The 6000-nt window shown below is 45.1% G+C and overlaps 1 non-coding gene across 1 annotated transcript; it reads right to left on the bottom strand.

Annotated features, from left to right (window-relative positions):
* Positions 1–5227: 5227 nt before the first annotated feature.
* trnas-gcu (transfer RNA serine (anticodon GCU)) lies at positions 5228–5309 on the bottom strand. Its single transcript has one exon. It is a non-coding gene; the product is annotated as a tRNA-Ser (tRNA).
* Between the last annotated feature and the right edge of the window lie 691 nt (positions 5310–6000).

Below are 6000 nucleotides of genomic sequence, written 5' to 3'. Positions count from 1 at the left end.
CTGACCTACAAGGAGTCCGGAATATTTCTCCCAGTTGATCCTTGCGGAGGAAGCGGCAGATTACACCTTTTGGCACTCGCGCATCCTCCGCAAGTCAACGGGATCCGTGTCCACGAGGAGCACGTCGTCGGCGTAAGCCGAAAGGACGACCTCCACGGCCGGCCCGCGACAACCTCTTTCGCAAGAGGCGCAGGAAAGGCTCCACGCAGACGGAGTATGATTGGCCAGACATGGGGCATCCCTGATCCATTCCTCTCCTGAAACGAAGGGGCACTCTCAAGGATCCATTAACATTAATCAGACACTCCATGGCAGCGGACAGAAGTTAGATCCGGGCAAAGAATGGTGACCTGAATCTGAGTGTGCGCAGAGTCCTGAATAAGTACTCGTGATCCACCCTGTCGAACGCCTACTCCTGATCCAGGGAGGGGAAAGCAACCGACAGACCTTTCCTCTGGGAATGATGGTACAGGTCCCGGACCAAGTGAATGTTGTCGTGGAATGTCCAGCTCGGGACCGTGTAGGACTGGTCGGGCAGACATCGCCTTGGCGAAGACCTTGCAATCCGTGCTGAGGAGGGAGACCGGCGCCAGTTTTTAAGGTGACGGTGATCCCCCTTCTTCTGCACCAGGACAAGGACCACACTGCGCCAAGAAAGGGTATCTCCCCGGTCGCCAGACAAAAAAAGATCTGCCGCAGCGGAGTATCTCTCTGAGAGAAGGAAATGCGGCCGGTGATCTTCAGTTCATATTTATTTGAGCATTGAACAAAATGTAAACAATAGCATTGCTAACAAGATTCGAATTTTCACCCAAACACCTGGTTGAGTTTCAGATCTAACGCTTTAACCATTTTGTCACCAGAAGTGGCAAATCGCGAAAACAACAAAGCTTATTAGGGAATTGAACCCAGGACCTCGAGTATATCAATCAGTAAAACACCCGAAGCAAAAATCATACCACTCGGCTAACATGCCGCGAAAAAGGCACCGCTGGAAATCGAAATGAGGACTTGTTGTTTCCGAGACAGGCAATTTGCCCAGCTGTAAAACGGAGACAAATCAAACTACAATGGCCCCAGCAATTTGAGTAAAGTATATTTATGGTAGAATGTATAATGTGACGATGCCGAGACAGACAACGATGTCGTTTCAGAACAATTCATTCTGCAAAGTGTCACTTGATAATACTGGTCGTACATTGAAAACGAACTTGATAAAGAGAGACTAATATTGTAGTTATGAAATAATTAGTTTAGAACCTGATATTGCTCTAGATCGTACATCGTACAAGAAAGCGAGATTGGATGGACATAATGTTCAAAAAAGATGGCGGATCCGCTTCATGGCAGCGAAATTTTACAGCGGCTGCACAGCTCTGTCGCCAGTTGATCTTTGGGTCTGATTCTCGCTCAGGGAGTTTCATGGTTCAAATCCCGAATGAGCCGAGTTGTGTCCCCATTTTTGGTCAAAAATCACCAATTGGATTCGCACATCTTTTCAGCGGTGTTTGACTTATCTCCAGCAGAGCTTGTTTGAGCACCAGAGGACAGAATGCAAAGGGTTTGTCCACGCAACACACGTAGACGAAATGAAGATAATCTTTTAAGAAGTTGTACAGATTGAAGCCGGCACATGAATTTATCCCAATTCAGACAATCTCATGGGTACAGAACAGAACAGGTAAAGGCTGCTGAATTGACCTGGAACCAAACCCCTGGTTTTCTGCTGGTAGGCGAGGATTCTACCAGTGAACCGTCAATGCACACACTGCAAGTATAGCGTTGGATGCATATCTGGAACATTTAGTCTGGCAGATTTCCTGCACTAACCCTACACATTCTGCTCTACAGCCGAGCGGTATCTGTGGGTTACATAACGGGTGGATTAAGTCATGGCCTTAAAATTAACTGGAGATTCAAAACCACCTCACATCGCCACTGTGGAATGCTCAAATAAATAAGAGCTGTAATTAGCAGGCAGTGTTTACTTCCCTCAGAACAAACGGGATAATCCAGCCCAAAGTTCACCGATAAGATTTCACGAAATGAGAGGGGATTTATTTTAAGCTGCACCTTAAATTCTGCTCATTCACAAAATTTGGAGATTTATACTACTTTTTTTTCTTTGCATGCATCTCTCTATCTCTGCCTGCGTTTCTTCTCTCTCTGTATTTCCCCCTGATGGACTTATCAGGCTTTCTTGGATGGCCAGGTCTGCAAGCCCGGCATGAGAAAAGGCTGTCGGATCTTCAGCCCAATTGTTGTATTTCGACGGCATGAGCTTTGCTATTTTCCGTCTCCGTTTTCGGAAAATAGAAACCCAGATGGGACTTCCCCTCCTCGGGTCCCTCACCTACGGGTAATGGGAATGAACCCGATCTAGCGCTGGTTTAATATCGGTATTCTCATTGCTTAAGAATACAATAACGGGGTTACAATTATTTTCAGGACATATTTTAGAAATTAACACGTAACAGACTTATTCGAAAACTACAAGCACGTATTATAAAAGGACCAGTGGTAACGTGGGGATGTAATTGGCTGAAGGGTAGGAGGCAGGGAGCAGTGATGAACGGATGTTTTTCTGACTGGACAGAAATATGCAGTGTGATCCACCAGGGGTCGGCATTAGGACTATTGCTTTTCTTGTTATATATAAATGACATGGATGTGAGGGAGTACAATTTCGAAGTTTGAGGATGATGCAAAACTTGGTAACGTAGTAAATAGTGAGGAAGATAGTAGCAGACTTCTGGAGGACATAAACAGAATGGTGAAATGGGCAGACACGTGAAAGATTTAATACAGATCAGTGTGAAGTGATGCACTTTTACAAGAAGAACATGGAGAGGCAGTATAATCTAAATGGGACAATTTAAGGTGAGGGGGGTTGCAAAGGCAGAGGGACCTGCGGTGCATATTCACAAAACAGGGCAAGTTGATAAGACTGTTAAGAAAGCATATGGGATATTTGGCTTTGTAAATAGACATTGAATATAAAAACATGGAAGTCATGCTCAGCCTTTACGTATCACTTGTTCGGCCTCAGTTGGAATATATTGTTCAGATCTGGGCACCATACGACAGGAAGGATGAAAAGGCATTGAAGAGGATTCAGAGCAGGTTGACCTGGATAATAACTGGGATAAGGGACTTCAGTCATGTGGAGAGATTGGAGAAGCTGGGATTATTCTCCTCAAGGTTAAGGGGAGATCTAATGGAGGTATTCAAAATAATGAGGGGTTTTGAAAGAGCAGGTAGGGAGAAACTGTTTCCTTTGGCAATTGGATCGGTAACCAGAGGTAACAGAGTTAAAATATTTGGCAAAAAAACTAGAGGGGAATTGAGGAGAATTTTTTTCACACAGAGGGTTTGTGAAGATCAGAAACGCATTTTCTGAAATGGTAGTGGAAGTTGATTCCATAGGATCATTCAAAAGGCAATTGGACATGTACTTGAAGAGGATTAATTTGCAGGGTTATGGGGAAAATTCTGGGGTGTGGATCTAATTTGGACAGGTCTTCGAAAGAGCCAGCACAGGTACGACGGCGGAATGGCCTCCTTCTGTGCTGTAAGATTCTATGATTCTATGATTACCTTCGGAATCATTGCAATTGATGCTATTCAGTGTTGAGGAACCAAGAAAATTCGAACCATGATATTCGGCTTCACCATTCCCTTATGAATATCGCAGATTATAATGTTCAGGCGGGGGTGGGTCTGAATGGGGGATAGAGTGCGGAGATTGGAATGGAAGCCCAGCAGAATGAACTTGGACTCATCAGTTTTTGTTATTTTTCCTACCAGTTGCCCGAAGCAGGCGGTGAACCTTCTTCTCGAGAGAGGATCGTCATTTCAGTTCAGAAGGAAAAAGGTATCAAGAAAATCGGGTGACACAGACAGGGAATGATCCGGGACTTACAGCACATCCCTTTTAAACAGACACAAACACGGAATGATCCGGGACTTACAGCACATCCCTTTTAAACAGACACATACAGGGAATGATATGAGACTGACAGCACATCCCTTTTAAACAGACACAGAGAGGGAATGATCCGGGACTTACAGCACATCCCTTTTAAACAGACACAGACAGGGAATGATCCGGGACTTACAGCGCATCCCTTTTAAACAGACACAGACACGGAATGATCCGGGACTTACAGACATCCCTTTTAAACAGACACAGACACGGAATGATCCGGGACTTACAGCACATCCCTTTTAAACAGACACAGACACGGAATGATCCGGGACATACAGCACATCCATTAGAAACAGACACCGACACGGAATGATCCGGAACTTACAGCACATCCCTTTTAAACAGACACAGACACGGAAAGATCCGGGACTTACAGCACATCCCTTTTAAACAGACACAGACAGGGAATGATCCGGGCCTTACAGCGCATCCCTTTTAAACAGACACAGACACGGAATGATCCGGGACTTACAGACATTCCTTTTAAACAGACACAGACACGGAATGATCCGGGCCTTACAGCGCATCCCTTTTAAACAGACACAGACACGGAATGATCCGGGACTTACAGACATCCCTTTTAAACAGACACAGACACGGAATGATCCGGGCCTTACAGCACATCCCTTTTAAACAGACACAGACAGGGAATGATCCGGGCCTTACAGCGCATCCCTTTTAAACAGACACAGACACGGAATGATCCGGGACTTACAGACATCCCTTTTAAACAGACACAGACACGGAATGATCCGGGCCTTACAGCACATCCCTTTTAAACAGACACAGACACGGAATGATCCGGGCCTTACAGCGCATCCCTTTTAAACAGACACAGACACGGAATGATCCGGGACTTACAGACATCCCTTTTAAACAGACACAGACACGGAATGATCCGGGCCTTACAGCACATCCCTTTTAAACAGACACAGACACGGAATGATCCGGGACATACAGCACATCCATTGGAAACAGACACCGACACGGAATGATTCCGGGAATATATCATAATTATGGTACGTAAGTCTCTCTTACGTTGGCCATAAGATGTACTCTTTTTACCAAGACACACTGTACATTTTGATACTCCGCGACCTTACAATCTCAACACCTTCGTAGAAGGAACTGTTGCTGATTTCAGCATACAATGCAAAAACCAATCCTGCCGTTTCGAGAAAGTTGGGACTTCAAGCCTTCTGGATGGACCGAACCAAGTAAAAGACTTCCATAAAATGACGACGAGGATGGCATTCGAACCCACGCGTGCAAAGCACAATAGATTAGCAGTCCATCGCCTTAACCTCTCGGCCACCTCGTCACATAACAAATAGGGAGAAATCCCTTTTTATTCCAAATGAAAATACTGCCGATGTTGGCAATCTGAATTAGAAACAGAAAATGCTGGAAATACTCAGCAGGTCAGGCAGAATGTGTGGAGAGAGAAACAGAGTTAACGTTTCAGGTCGATGACCTTTGGTCAGAACTGAGTCAGAACAAAAGCGCTTTTATTTTCGTCTTTCTCAATTTAAAGCCCTGGACTCTGAGGACAAGAAAGTCTGACCGTACAATATGACCTTCCCATGCACCCAAATCGAGAATGGTGAAAATATCCAGTTAGCTGCTGTAAGCAAACATTGGTGGAAGAACAGCTTTTGCCATTGGATGCAATGATGTTCGAAGGACCAACGAGTTTAATGGCGAACATGGAGAATTGCCAGGATAACAAGCAGAACGATTCACTCGATATTTTGGCGGAGAGGCTGTTGACGAATTTCAAATGGAACAGCAACATGCTGAAATCCAGTCGGTGTGTGAAAGAAAGCGAGTGTTGATGGAAGGGGCTGGGAGTTCAGCAGTGTGGGACCGTGTGTCGAACCACAGCAGTAAAATCCGATTTCACAATGAGTGAACCGATCCAAACGGAGTGGGAGGCGATGCAAAGCGACCGTAGCATTACGTAAATTCCCTGATAATACATCCTAATGTGATGCAAAGAAGAAATTTATATT

Source organism: Heptranchias perlo, chromosome 20, assembly GCF_035084215.1.
Source record: "Heptranchias perlo isolate sHepPer1 chromosome 20, sHepPer1.hap1, whole genome shotgun sequence".
Taxonomy (NCBI): Eukaryota; Metazoa; Chordata; class Chondrichthyes; order Hexanchiformes; family Hexanchidae; genus Heptranchias; species Heptranchias perlo.
The sequence above is the reverse complement of the archived record's forward strand: the minus strand, read 5'-3'. Positions and strand labels throughout refer to the sequence as shown.